This window comes from Papio anubis, chromosome 2, assembly GCF_008728515.1.
Source record: "Papio anubis isolate 15944 chromosome 2, Panubis1.0, whole genome shotgun sequence".
NCBI lineage: Eukaryota > Metazoa > Chordata > Mammalia > Primates > Cercopithecidae > Papio > Papio anubis.
The window spans coordinates 9,901,512-9,917,675 of record NC_044977.1 but is presented as its reverse complement, the minus strand read 5'-3'; the positions used below and the strand labels follow the sequence as shown (position 1 = coordinate 9,917,675).

The 16,164-nt window shown below is 35.6% G+C and overlaps 1 protein-coding gene across 4 annotated transcripts in view; it reads right to left on the bottom strand.

Moving 5' to 3' along the window:
* Positions 1-16,164, bottom strand: part of CADM2 (cell adhesion molecule 2) — a 1,067,553-nt gene that overhangs the window by 304,942 nt on the left and 746,447 nt on the right. The window lies entirely within an intron of this gene.

The following is a 16,164-nucleotide window of genomic DNA, read 5'->3' as shown; positions in this document are numbered from 1 at the left end:
TTCTTTTATTTCCTATTTGACCATAAGTGTTGTCGATCTTTTCATTGTGTTGGAGTGGGGAAGGCTAAAGTTGGAGGTAGGCTTTGATTCTGACACAACAAATAAATGGAACATGGAGAAAATAATTTTTAAAAATAGGCAAAAAAGAGATTAACACGGAAGGAATCTCAGAAAGAAAATATTCAACACGATTCAGAAGTAAGATCTAACTTCATAATTTCATTCAACAGCTCAAGCCATCCTGCCACCTCAGCCTTCTGAGTAGCTGGGACTACAGGCATGCACCACTATGCCTGAATAAGTTTTACTTTTTTGTAGAGATGGGGTATCACTATGTTGCATAGGCCGGTCTTGAACTCCTGGCTTCAAGTGATCTTCCCACCTTCACTTCCCAAAGTGTTGGGATTACAGGCGTGAGTCACCACACCCAGCCCACATAGCATTCTTTATATAAAGTTATATCTTACTTCTGAATCATGTTGAGTATTTTCTTTCTGAGACTCCTTCCTTGTTAATCTCTCTTTGCCTATATTTTTTCTTATTTTCTCCATGATCCATTTATTTGTTGTGTCAGAATCAAAGCCTACCCCCAACTTTCTTTTTTTTTTCTTTTTTTTTCTTTTTTTTTTTATTATACTTTAAGTTCTAGAGTACATGTGCATAATGTGCAGGTTTGTTACATATGTATACTTGTGCTATGTTGGTGTGCTGCACCCATCAACTCGTCAGCACCCATCAACTCATCATTTACATCAGGTATAACTCCCAATGCAATCCCTCCCCCCTCCCCCCTCCCTGTGATAGGCCCCAGTGTGTGATGTTCCCCTTCCCGAGTCCAAGTGATCTCATTGTTCTGCCCCCAACTTTAACCTTCCCCACTCCAACACAATGAAAAGATCAACAATATTTATGGTCAACTAAGAAATAAAAGAAGATACATAGTCAGAAAAATACCATTATCCAACAAAATAAAAATGTTGAATGATTACTAGTACTTTTTGTTTGTTTGTTTATTTGTTTTGAGATGGAGTCTGGCTGTGTTGACCAGGCTGGAGTGCAGTGGCATGATCTCGGCTCACTGCAAGCTCTGCCTCCTGGGTTCATGCCATTCTCCTGCCTCAGCCTCCCGAGTAGCTGGGACTACAGGCACCCGCCACTATGCCCAGCTAATTTCTTTGTATTTTTAGTAGAGACGGGGTTTCACCATGTCAGCCAGGATAGTCTTGATCTCCTGACCTTGCGATCCGCCTGCCTCGGCCTCCCAAAGTGCTGGGATTACAGGCATGAGCCACCGCGCCTGGCCACTAGTATTTTCTAAAAGCATGGAGATTTTTTATTTTTAACAACTTCAATTTAAAACTTCCCCAAAGAGCAACTAGAACCTCATTATGCACAATTATTTTATGGCAATCCAGTAATAACATCAAAAGCCACTGAGGTAGAAATTGCTTGGGCTTTTAACAATCAGCCAAAACCTTAGAGACACCCTTGACTCTTTCCTTTCTCTGCATTCTGCCTCCAAACTTCCAGAAAATTCCCCTGGCTATAATTTTAAATTAAATGCAATTTCTTCTCACCAACTCCATGCTAGCACATAATGAAAGCCACCATTATCTCTTCCCTATAGTATTACAATAACATCTTGAACCCTCACCAATACAGCAACCATAATTTCCATTGAAATTCATAAGGCAGAGCATGCCATTCTTCTGCTGTCCTTCCAATGCTTTGCCATTGCACTCAGAGTAAAAGCTGAGTCCATGAGCTGGCCTACTTGGCCCCGTGCAACCAGGTCCTGTTACCCCGTCTATTTCATCTACTCTTCTCTCCTTCTGACTTCCTTTTGATCCTGGCCTCCATCTTCCTCACCCATACCAGACCCCTTGCTCCTTAAGCATGGCAAGTATACTCCTGCCTCGGGGTCCTTGCTCTGGTCTTATACTTAACTCGTAGTGCTCATCCCCAGTAGCCTCGTGGCTGCTCCCTCCCACCTTCATTTTGTCCACACATCATCTTCTCATGAAGACCTTACCCCAAGTATCCCATTTACTTATTTATTTATTTTTTATCTTTACTTTTTTTATTGTTATTTTTTGTGGGTACATGGCAGATGTATACATTTATGGGGTATATGAGATATTTTGATGCAGGCATGCGATGTGTAATAATTACATCAGAGTAAATGAGACATCCTTCACTTCAAGCATTTATCCACACTGTTACAAACAATCCAAGTATACTCTTGATTATTTAAAAATGTACAATTACATTATTATTGAATTTAGTTACCCCTTTGTGCTATCAAACATTTGATCTTATTCATTCTTTGTAACTATTTATTTGTACCCATTAGCCATTCCTTCTCCCATCCCCTAAATCCCCCACTACCCTTCCTAGCCTCTGGTAACCATTACTGTACTCTCCATGAGTTCCATTGGTCCAGTTTAAATAGCAGTTGCCCTACGTCTAGGCATGTCTCAGAGCCCTTCCTTGTGTTTTCTTCACAGTACTGATCACCTTTAAACATGACTAGAATGTCTACTCATCTCGCTATTGTTGTTTATCTGCCCCCACTGAAGTATATGTTCTATGAGGCTAGGGATTTTGTCTCTTTTGTTATTTGTATACACCATTGAAACAGAAGTACCTGAAGTAGAACTTGCCTAATAATTATTTTACAATTTAACATGGATGAAATCTTAACTACGTAAATATATATTTATTTAAATATCTTTTAAAAATGTGTCTTATGACTTAAAACATCTCTTTTCTTCCTGAAACTATACCTGAGATGTTTTAATAAATACTTTAGAATCTCTTTTCAGGTGATTTTAACCTTTGTGTTTCAATTGCTTTCACTTGAAAGCTGCCTCTTTGCTGTATTCAGTGTATGAATTCCTGTGTCTGGATTTGTGAGAACAGGTTTGTAGAATATTCTACCCAATACAAGGGAGGTTGTGAATTCTTTTTTTTTACTTGGATCAATAACTGTCTGAATTGGACAGATTAAATTAGCCCCAGGCCGGTTAGGAGGCAGGAGGATAGATGGACAGCTTCTGTGAGTCTCTTGTAGTTCTATACAAAGTGTTTGTTAAAGTTTCAATGGGAGAAAAAAGGCAGTAAAATGCAAAGGTAAACATTCTGCTTTAAAGTGATAGAGACAAATGTCCGTATGCAGCACAAACCTTTTCAGAGATGGTATAGATCATCTGCATTATGTTTTTGTGTTGCCTGTGAAAAGGATGTGTGGAGAAAGGCGCTACTTGAAATTCAGCTCCAATATCATGTTGGCTGAAAAGCTGTGCTTTTTAGTAAATCCAACCAAATACACTGACATTTTCAGAGTGCATCTGATACATTTCAATAATTAATTCTTAAGTCAAGAAAGAGTCAAGAAATGAGATGAAGCAGCACAGTAGGCTGAAAATTGCCAGTGGGACGGAAGAAAAAAATCAGCAATAGATAGAACCTTTTCAAGCTGAAAAGAGGTCAGTGGGAAACCACTGGGAATGGGGATGCAGCTTCGGGGCCTTTTATTATTGTTATTTACATAAACCACCCAGAGAGTAGTGAGAGATGCTCAGTCCATAAATTGCAGAAATCAGTAGACTCAGAAAGAGGAAAATGTGATCACCTAGTAGAAAGAACTAAGTCAGTGAAGTACGTATATAACGTGCAGTCAAAGAGGAAAAATCTCAGTTGAAATATATTTCCTTTTAAAGAAAACAGATTGTAGAATGATGGTGCTGGATAGGAACTTGAGAAGAGCTCCAAGAAGCTCCATGGGAAAGGTTTATTTACGTCCTGGAGACGGCTTTTGTCTTTGGATATGAGGACTGTCAAAGGATTGCCAACTGAAATGCTAAGATCATATTAACACTTAAATATACTTTAATGTGGAAAATAAACATTTTAGATAGAAGATTTCAGACATGCTGTAATTGCCAACATAGCTTCAAAGTATCTATTTTGCAAAATTCTATTTTATGATTTCTCCAATTATTTTCTAATTTTTGCTTTGAAATAACTACTCTATCAAATAGTATTAATAAAAGAGCAATTTGTATCTCATTTATAATGTAAGCCACTGATAGTTAATTTTAAAAAATACCAATCTAACTTATGATCTTAAGGGTCTATCGTGTACTTGTGGATAATAGAGAGTTGTAATGGAGAGATAGAGACAACCAGATCACGACAGTGAGTGACCGATTTAGCATATGTCTTCATAATGGCTTTCCCACACAAGGTCTCAGGGAAGGTTAACATATGTAGAAAGATATGTATGTACAACATCTATAACATGCTTCATCTGGTGAATGCATCCACTGAACGTAAAAGAATACCTCTCAGGCCAATGCCTATAACCTGGCATAGGGACCACTAGATGACTGTCACAATGCTACTCTGACCAATGTCTAAGCCTCTAACGAGGAAAATAAAATAACAGTGTACTTACTTTAAAACTCCTGAAAAAGTCAGCGTGTGCTTTTGTATTCTATAATGTGATCGTAAGTGTTAGGTACTGCTAGAAAACGTTCTTTATTTTCAAATCTAGCTGCTACAGCAGTGCGAAACACGTAATAAGCAGTCGAGTTACTGGACAAACAAGTAACTTATATCCGTCTAGAACTTCTAAGGAAGCAAAAACTATAAAAAAGAAATGTTTGGGGTTTAGGAACTCACTGCATGATTCCTTATAATTCAACTGATTTACGAAATATTATTTTCCAATAGTGTCTGTGTAGTATAGAATGATTTTTTTAAGGAAAATAAATAAGTTTCAATTTTATTTTTTAAGTGAATGAAAGAGGAGAATACATAACTCAAATGAGTGGAGTAACAAGTACATTGATTTTTAAATCTCAGTTTGAATAATATAGGTGGTAGTGGAGCAGATATGGAATTTTCCATACGTGAAACAACTTTTTTTTGAGACAGTCTTGCCTGTCGCCCAGGCTGGAGTGCAATGGCACGATCTCGGCTCACTGCAACCTCTGCCTCCCGGGTTCAAGTGATTCTCCTGCCTCAGCCTCTTGAGTAGCTGGGATTACAGGCGTGTATCACCATGCCCGGCTAATTTTTGTATTTTTAGTAGAGACGGGGTTTCACCATGTTGGCCAGGATGGTCTGGAACTCCTGACCTCATGATCTGCCTGCCTCGGCCCCTCAAGGTGCTGGGATTACAGGCATGAGCCACCATGCCAGGCCGAGACAACTTTTTATTTGGCAACTAAATAACAAGTCACTCTATTTTGTTTTTCTCCTGAGGGGAAATAAATCGTCAAAGACAGGAGTAAGTGACTTTGCACTAATGCACTTTCCAATTATTTGGAGAAGTTTCCAAAATATAAACAGGGCAGCTATTGGCTGAAATTAGATCTCCTTATGCTGAAATAGAAGATGATATCTAAACATCTCAGATGCTTAGGTAAAATGGTTGAAGAATTTTAACCTCTTCTTTGCCTGTAGTTCTATTAATTCCTTTAGACCTGAACAAATCTCATTGTGTGATTCAATTTAATTATGTTAACTGCTACTATGTATCTCAGTAAACTGCTGTTTCAGTGGCACTTGGAAACATAAAAGTGCCTGTTCATTTGGAGAAACGAGGAGAATTCTTGTCCTGAACAACAATTACCTGTGCTTATTTGGACTATTCTGGATAAAGCTGCTAGATCAGGTGAGTATAGAACCAAGATCTAAATGAAGATAATACAACTTAAGAGTGAGCATATAAATTAATATCAGATGTGAGAATTAATCACAGTCGGAAAGCTACAGAGCTGCTACAGTGAGTCAGAAGAAACTGACTCCAAGTACATCAAGGTAAGTTGTGTGGGCAGATTCCTCATGCAGAAAAAGAGCAATTCATTGAAGGGAGCCAGCTGATGTTTAGGGATTTGAAACTCTTAAATATCAATGTGAATTCTTATGTAATTTTAAAACCTGCAGGATCTGGTGGTAAACTGCATAGATAATAAAAAAAGAGAGAGAGAGAATGATTATGGCTTATATTCTTTATAGTTGCAAGAAAAGAAAAAAAGAAGCAAAAAAGAGGGAGAATAAACAAAACAGACGGTGCAAATAATAATGATAAATACCAACATAGAGCAAAAATTAAGGCCTTCCAAACAACAAACCTAAAGAATGATAAGTTAGATTGAAATAGTGGTCACATAAGCAACTCTTTGGAATTAGTATTGACAAGTATGAATCATTTGACCTCCACAGTGCCGGGAAGAGTTCATTATCTTTATTACTGAAGCTACTGCACCCAGTGCTATTACAGGGCTCACTGGAATAAAGCGTACAGATAGGGCACACAATCGGTTTACCTGTGGAAGACTGTAACATTCTGTAAGATCAAAGGAGTAGCAATAGTACACTCTGTGTGCAGATATCAAAAAGACACAGACTGTTTACCAAATTCCTTAGAAAACAAAATGTGACCCACTTGATCATGCATTCCAACTGGATTCGAACGAGAATGGCTCCGTCATTCATTTCCTTCTGTGATTTCAGTTGTTTCACCCTGACATTAATTGCATGTGGCTACTTTTAACATGTAATACTGTTACTCATAACAGATCTCTCTCTAAGGTAAAACTGATTAAGCTGAATCCAGTTGCAAGAATAGGAATTAAATCTTTCATCTCCCTTTTGCACTTTGCATATTACTTTAAATAGCTGGGAAAAAAAGTAATTGTTTTGAATGCAGACTTAGGCATCACTGTCACAGGCTTTGATGATAAGAATTCACATTTAAAATTGTTAATTTCTTGACATGCTTTTGTTGTTTTTAAAGTTACCAACAATAGCTTATGTTACATGAGATAGCTGATATATTTTCTGATATTTAGATGATTATTTAAATTTTATCTATTTTCAGTGCTTCCTCACCTGTAACTATAAATGCTTTGATATTTAAAACTAAAATAGTTTTTATTATCTTTCAAAATAAGAACACCCTTTCACATTGTGTTCCTTATAATTTATGCAACTTTCATTTTATATGAATTTTTAATCATGGTATTGTCATCTTATTCATTTCTCAGCAACGTTATCATTCCCCTTAAGTTACTTTTTCCTCCTCTCTAATTATGCAGGGTTAATTCTGAATTTCTCATTTATATTTTCATGAATGATCGATGGAGCTAAGACAGTTATATAATTTTAAAAGAAAACAGATCCTGATGAATTTGTTTAAACTTTAACAACATAGAATGTATCTAAATGTATTCATCTCTATCAGTTTTATAAGTTATAAAGATAATATAATTCACATCTAAAACTTAATGTTCAGACTCTAATCTACTTTGAAACATTACTTACAAGATGACAGTTACCTTTAAGGCTACAGAGAACTTTTGAACAACAAAGTAGCATGACTCTATTCTGTCAAAACTTACTTGGGTACGGAAATCAGTGTAAGTCAAAGTTAATAATAGAATATACAAACTGATGATGCAAACCTCCTTTCCATTATGTTTTAGGAAGCCAACGATAAATGTCATAATGTAAGGCAAAATGGTGATGTTTATTTTCCTGGGGTAATTTTTTGCCAAAATCATATGTAGTCTTTTAAAATTAATTTTTAAACATATATTCATGTTTGGTGATATATATACTTTATTTTAAATCATTGAGATTGATATATCTGTTAAGTTTTGGAATCGATTTTAAAATATAAAATACATATTACAACTACTTTTGACTAGGGCCTTACACATAAACTCAACAAATATTTGGGTAATGAATAGATGAATAATTAAATGTGAATGAGTTGTTGTGTCACTAAATGCAGTTCTAGTTGCTACATTTTAAAATAGAACAAATAAAGATGATAAGAAATGCCTTTTAGTATATCTCTATCCCTTACTATGCTGTGGATTGTTTGTTTTAAGAATCTCCTGAAAATGACTAGGACTTTTTAAAACTTGCATTCCCTTAACCTGTCTGTTCTATTTAAAAATTTAAAAAGGCAGAAAAAGAAAGAGAGATATGGTGAGTTATGATGATTGAAATACTGATAAAAGAAACACTCATTAAGCACATATTTTGCTCTAATAAATATGAAGTCAAATTATCATGCTGAAATGACCTACTGGCCATGCCACCTGTTGTGCCAGATGCATTAAATAACATTTGAGTGTGAAAAATCCCAAAGCATTTGTTAACACTTCCCAAAAGGCTTGTAAAGAGTTTGAAAACCTATCTTTCATCTAAGCTATATTTTACCCAAATCTAAATTAATCCCTCAGTTTTATAAGGAAAAAATATTTCATGCATGAAAAGTGATGTTTTATTTGCTGACAATCAGAATTCAGGTCTTCAATAAATCAAACATCAGATTACATAGGAGCATCTATCTCTATTTCTAAGGGAAGCTATATCTAATATACACAGATATTTGCTCTCCATTTCCTAGTTTCCATTTGAATATGCTATCACAGTCCTATGCCATTGTGAATGTATGTCATTGGGATTCTCAGACTCTGGGGAAGCAGCCAAGAGATGTGACTGTCTTTCCCAAGATAACTTCTGGCTGAGGTGGAAGGTAATGACTTCATGAACTATTTGGTGATTGTTCAGGCCAAATAGCATTCCTGCCTTGTCTCTAGACAGCATGCTTATTAAGTGGACTCAGTGCCCATCAGATGATTATCCCATCTTAGAGAAAACAGATTACATGGGAACATTTTGAAATCCTGTTCTACCGGTAGTTTTTGCTTGGCCAATATGGGAAAACACATAAAGAGTGAGTTAAATTAGGCCAGGCGCAGTGGCTCACGCCTGCAATCCCAGCACTTTGGGAGGCTGAGGTGGGCGGATCATGAGGTCAGGAGATCGAGACCATCCTGGCTAACAGGGTGAAACCCTGTCTCTCCTAAAAATACAAAAAACTTAGCCGTGCGTGGTGGCAGGCGCCTGTAGACCCAGCTACTTGGGAGGCTGAGGCAGGAGAATGGTGTGAACCAGGGAGATGGAGGTTGCAGTGAGCTGAGATCGCACCATTGCACTCCAGCCTGGGTGACAAAGCAAGACTCCGTCTCAAAAAAAAAAAAAAAAAAAAGAGTGAGTTAAATTAATGACTCTTTCAAAGTTTAGGCCAGATACATTGTTGCTGCTTGGATGTCATTAAAATAACTTTGTATTGCACTATAGTCAAGAATCAAATGCACTAGTAACTTTTCATCTGCCCTGTTCAGCATAGAAACAACTAGAATATACAATTCAGGTGTGCCGTTTTGACATGAGCTTTGGCATGTCATTCTTGAAAAGCTATTTTTAATATACAGTTTCCTCCCACCTAAATTGTTTATATGTATGAAATTTTCAATTAAGAGAATCCGTAATATAGACAAGAACTACTTTAGATAAAGAAGATCTTATCTTCTTATATTATTCCAGTAATAAAATTTGTAGTTTTCCCTTTGCTTTCACTTGTCTTACACAGTACACCATAAATGTATTTTCCTGTTAACCCTAACATGAGGACAAGGTCAGGACTGTCTGCTTGTTGGTCTCCAGTATTAATGACAATGAAGAGAAATGAAGAATAACAAAATGTTTTAAATAATTTATAAATATTTAAGGGCAGCTACTTAATTCAAGTTCAGTTAATTTTTTCTGACTGCTACCTGTTTCAACTGTATTCTTGAAAGGAATTTCTATTCTTGTGAATCTGCCAATTTCTCTCTGACATTACCACTGCCACTCTGGGCCAATCTACCATCATTTTTCCCTGGACTCTTGTAAATTTCCAGGCAATTCACCTTTTCTCTTTGTCATCTATAGTAGTCTTAACTAAGTTGTCTTTTCACAAGCAGTCAGTGATCTTTTTCAAAGCATGAATGTAAGAATATTCCACCACCCCTATCACTACCTCTATTCCCTTTTAAAACCACTTATTGACTTCCCATTGTTTTTAGAATAAGAACAAAACAAAAAACAGCAAAAAATAATAATTAAAAAAAAAAAACAGAAAAAAGAAAACCCTGTAACTTTCAAGGCACTGCATGGGCTGCCTATCTATCCTCTCTAATTTTAACCCTGGTTCCCTTTGATGTTCTCCAGAAACTCTATTGGCTGTCTTTTAGTCCCCTGCTGACATTTCCTTGACTTGGGCAGTTCTTCCCTCTGTTTGTTGCCCAGTTAATTCTCACGAGTTATTCAGCTTTTTTCTGACCATCATTTTCTCCAAGAAATCTTCCTAGCCTTCTTTCACTAAGGTGAATTTCCCTGTAGTTGAATCTTATTGTACCATTGTTTCACAATAGCAAATTTACATTTCTTCTGGTGATTAGATGATTAATTTCTATATCATATAGTAATTGGCAATTACCAAGGTTACCATTGCTTGTGTCCACATTGCTAAATCCATTTATATCTATCTCGACTTATCAAGAGCATTTGCCCCAGTTGAACACCACTTCCTTTTTAAATACATTTTCTTCCATTTTATTTTATTTTTTTTTATTTTCTTCTTTTTCTCTTGACTGTCACCATCTGATTGATCTCTTTAAGGTTGGAGTATGTGAGACCTCAAGTCCTAACATTTTGCTTTCTTCTCTAGCTACACTCATGCATTTGATGAGCTCATTCAGTCTCATGTTTTTATTGACCGTCCACATGATTTCCAGGTAGTTTATCTAAAGTGTAGAACTTTCTTCTAAATTTCACATTTATTAACCCCACTGTTACCATCTTCACATGAATGTCTAATAGGTCTCTTCAATTTCCACGATGAAAACTGAGCTCTCATTATTTTGTTGTGTTCCTCCAGTCTTTTCGATCTTGTAAATGTAACTTTGTCCTTCTAGTTTCAAGTAAAACCAAACACAAAAAACAAACAAAACATCTACAGTCCATCCTCTCTGTCATGTCCTATTTCCAGTCAGCAAATTCTACTAGACATAACTTTACCTCCAGTGCTATGATTCTCATCCTATTATACTCATTTTTTTCCCCTGGATTCTTGGAAAAGCATCCAAAAAATCTCTCACTGCAGTCTTTTTTCACCAGAGCAACCAAATTGATCCTGTTAAGACTAAGTGCACATTTCTCTTCTGCTCAAACTTCCCATGGCTCTCTACTTCACTTGAAGGATATCAAAAATCCTTACATGACCTGTGTCTCCTTCCCTCTATGACCCTTTCTCTAACATGTTGTGCCAGGCTCGTGCTTTTCTATTCTTACAGGGCTGTTGAATATCCCTTAAGTATGTTAGGCCACTTACTGCCTTAAGGCCTTTGTCTTTGCTGTTTCCTCTTCTTGGATTGTTTCCATTGATATGGCTTGCTCCCTCACCATCAATTTTCTGTTCAAATGTTCACTTTTCCTGGTCTACCAACTCAAAATTAGAACCACTCTCTTCTCTACTCTGCCTAAGTATTCCTATCTCATTCTTCCACTTTACTCTTCATAATGGCTACTACATTGTAATATACGACAGTATGCAACTTTTTTTCTTAAACTGATAAATTTCCAGGGACTCCTGGAAATTTTGGATAAATAAATGAATGAATTATTATATATATATGTGTGTTATATATTATATGTATGTTATATATGTATATATAATATGTGCTATATATATTATATATATGCGTGTGTGTAGGTGTCAAATAATATATATATAATCTCCATTGTATCTTATCATAGTGCTACATGTAAATGTTTGTGTACCTCCAAAATAGACCATGCTGTGGGTAAGGCAGGATTCGTGTACAGTCTTCCCCGCATTGAGAGTGCCATGTGTTCTCATTTGGAAATATATCTTAGGAATTATATAGGATATTATGTGACTTCTCCTATTTGTGCATTGAATTTCCTGACCATGAGCAAAGCAGCAGGGTCTTAGTGTCTGCCAAAGAGTGATGCTTGATTGAAGATCAAATCACTAATTTAACAGACACTAGAACCCAGGAATTCTGATAACTTTCCCCAAAGCTTGTAATTATACACTTTGACAGTGATAACCATTATATATCAGGATAAGTTAATTTTTTTCCATTAAAATATATAACCATAATTCCATTAAATTTGAAATATAATAAATTACATTTATTTTTAGTGTAACTTAACTTTTAGTCTTGTAGCATTATTTGAAAAATGCCCCACTAACTGCTACACATTGATCATTGTGTTTCTCCTTATTACAGACTTTTTTCTGTTTCAAAACCTGTAAGAAGCCACAAATCTTGGGAATTTAATTACAGACTTTCTAAACCCCCACACAGCAGCTGTGGAATAAGCAAATACCAATTTTATTAGCATAATAGAATGACATGAACCAACTGAATGAATTGAGTCCCAGAAGATCTTGCCTTTCAGATGAGATGTGTTTAGACAGAATACAAGAAGTATTATAATGATTTATTTATGGTAGAAATGAGGATATAAACTTAAAGTAGCAATGCTTAAACTAATTTCTAATTGCTATACAAAATTGAGCCTTGTTTTCATGACAAATAAGTTATATTTATCCACATGTGCACAGTGAAGCTCAAACCTATTTTTGCATTTCAAGAAAAAAAGAGAGATGGAGAAAATGCACCTCCATTAAATCAATTGGAAATAATATTATTTTAGACTTGCAAGTGGAATATATAACGCTCTCTTTCCTTTGTGACCCAGACTAGTTTGTACTTTGCACCATAAAAGGGGACAGTTATATAACAGAAAGTAATGAGATACCCCATAGAGCAAATGCATGTCAATATCCCTATACAGTGAGAAATAAAAAACAGAAAGCACATTGAATGAAGCTGCACGTTAGAAACAACTGAAATTACTTATATTTTGACCCACTGGGTCATCTTACAATAAAATTTTTATGAGCACACTCCTTACCCCTGTTTATTTCTTCTGAGTTCAGCTGTGCTTCACATTAGCTGTGCCTGAAGCTTTTCTAGAACCTTACTCATCTTATTGACAAACTAATTACCTTTCACGTTCCCAAGAGGGAGTAAGTGAGGTTAACATAAGGTAAGTGAATGACAGACCTAGAAGAAGGAGAGTTTTAAAAGAATGAGAAATGCCAGATTTACCTGGAGAATATTCTTCTGGCCAGTGGACACGACTAAGCTGGTCCAGTGTATTTGCTCCAGCTGGCTACTCATCAGGCTACATTATCCCTACTCCCAACCCTACTCCTATCTGGGTGGGTGGTATCTATGTAAAGCCTTTAAATGAATGAGATTCAGGTAAGTTGTAATATTGATTAATCTGATCTCTTTAGAGGATTTAATAGATTAAAAACTTGAATTCTGGAGGTAGTATGCCTGGCTTAGAATTTTTGCCCTGCCTCTTACTCATTTTGTGAACTTACATTTCTTAACTCTGCTTCATTTTCCACATTTTGAAAATGAGGATAATAATAGTACCTATCTCAGAGGGTTTTGGATGGATTGAAAGAGAAAACACCTATGAGTGCTTAGCACAATGCCTCACACATGGTAACATTTAAGAAAGATTGGCTGTTATAATTATCATTGTTATTTACTTTTTTAAAGTTAGAAAAAAGCTGCAGTAATATATCTTAATAAACATTATTGCACTATGGTACGTAGCAATGTCTTCAGCAATTTTCTTAGAGAAATGAGATGAACTAGAAGGTAGATTTAGAAGGCAATCTTCCTAAAGGTACTCGCTCAGGGTCCTCCACCTGAATCCCTAAGTGAAATATGTGTTACAGAAATACAATATGCTTTTAAATTCCCTTCTATATGTCTAATGCCCGACACATATTTCCTTAGATCAGTCTTGTGCAGAATAAGCATAAACTTAAATAATTGTCTCCTGATTCGTTATTTTTGATGAAGATTGTGTAGCTGTTATGCAATAATTTAAATAGTTTCTTACACTTTTTTTTTTTTTTTTTTAGACAGAGTCCCTCTGTCACCCAGGCTGGAGTGCAATTGTGCGATTTTGGCTCACTGCAAACTCCGCCTCCCAGGTTCAAGTGATTCTCCTGCCTTAGCCTCTGGAGTAGCTGGGACTAAAGGTGCATGCCATGCCCAGCAATTTTTTTTTTTTTTTTTTTGTATTTTCAGTAGAGATGGGTTTTCACCATGTTGGCCAGCCCGGTCTTGAACTCATGACCTCAGTTGATCCACCCGCCTCAGCCTCCAAAACTGCTGGGATTACAGGCATGAGCCATCACACCCGTCCCACTTTTAAAATTAAAATCTAAAAATAGCTTTAAAAAAAGGAGTGAAGCCATCTTTTCAAAATAAATTATATTATGGCCTCATTACTCAATTTCTTCACTGATAATAAAAGTGGGATATTTTTACATTTTAAGTATTATATAAGCCTCTCTTTGTCATAATTTTCTCAAATTTTTTGTTTCACTTTCGGTTGGAATTATTTAATAATATCATTTATGCACTTTGTTTTTTAATATTAAAGGTGAACAAAGAAAAACATACCTGGAAGAAAGAAAAACATATCTTATACTATATGTGTTTACTTTAGTCTTATAGTGAATATAAACATGTGAATGCCATTATGAAGAGGAAATACAGTGAAACTTGTAGAAAAGGTTTAGTTTTGGGATTTACCTTGGACTACATGTTTTTGTGTTTGTTCATTTTTCCCACAGATATAATTTAAATTGTGATAGTAATAACAATAATAGGTACAATTTACTAAGTGCTCACTGTGTGCCATTCCCTAGGTCAATCCTTTTTTGTGTGTGCTTTATCCGATAAAATTGTCACAACAACGGAATGTTGTGTGAACTTTAATGAAAATTTGTCCAGTTGCTCAAATCTAGCGAGTTACAAAACCAAGATTGAACCTATTCCTGTCTGACTACAAAATGTAAGTCTTAATATATAAGAAATACTATATGATACAAATTAAAATATAGGCACTTGACTTAAGATAAAATCGCAAAATAGTATGAAGCAATGTCTCAACTTCAACCTCTTACATGCCTTTCAATTCACCTCCAAAAAGTATCGTATGATGGGTAGCCTGGGATTCCAAATGTCATATTTTGGCTTTATAGCAGATTTATAATATTCTCACATGAATAAATCATTTATGTGATAATATTATGTATGACTATTACTTAATAAACCTAGCAAATTGAAATGCTGATTCTCCTTTGAACCATATATATCTCAATTTAGATAGCTAAGGGCTCTGCATTATCTTAATTCTTAAGCAAAGTCAGAATAATTATGTTAATTTTTATTTGAGCACTGAATAATGATTACATGATTGTTGAGATTTAAGACATTCACTTTGAAAATAGTATCTAAAAGCTGGCATTCTAGAAATAGCATAAAACTATAGTTGCCAACTTTTGAATAAAAATAAAGCCCCCAAATCAGGATTAAAGACTAAAAATATTTTTTTCTGGGTTAAAGCTATTTAAAATATTGTAACATTTTGGAACAATCATTAAGATATATTTAGCCTATTTTTATAAATGCATAACAGAGTGAAATAAAATTATTTTATACAAATAAATTTTAAGACTACTTTAAAGTACCTTTCTCCTCTAAGTGGCAAAGCATTGAGGGTCTTGTTAAAATTCAGCATGATACACAAATGTAGGATAGATTTGTATATCAAATGCAGCATGTTGAGAATTGAATCAGGAGACAAATGAGAAACTATTTCAGGCAAGCTCTGAGAAATGAGCTTTTTTGTTTTATTATTATTATTATTATTATTATTATTATTATTTTTAGACAGAGTCTCCCTCTGTTACCCAGGCTGGAGTGCAGTGGCGGAATCTCAGCTCACTACAGGCTCTGCCTCCCTGGGTCAAGAGATTCTCCTGCTTCAGCCTCCTGAGTAGCTGGGATTACAGGGGCTTGTCACCACACCTGCCTAATTTTTGTATTTTTAGTAGAAATGGGGTTTCACCATGTTGGCCAGGCTGATATCGAATTTCTGACCTCGAGTGATTCACCCACCTTGGCCTCCCAAAGTGCTAGGATTACAGGCATGAGCCACTGCACCCGACCAGGAATGAGAGATTCAAAGAATAAGGATCCATGCAAAAGACACTATAGGGATAAAATCAGGACAAGTTGATAATTGATTGGATGTGAGGGCCATTAAGAAAGAGAAGTTAAATATTTTCAAATCTTTTAAACTTAGAAAACTGGACTAATATTGGTGTCATGAGAAGATATA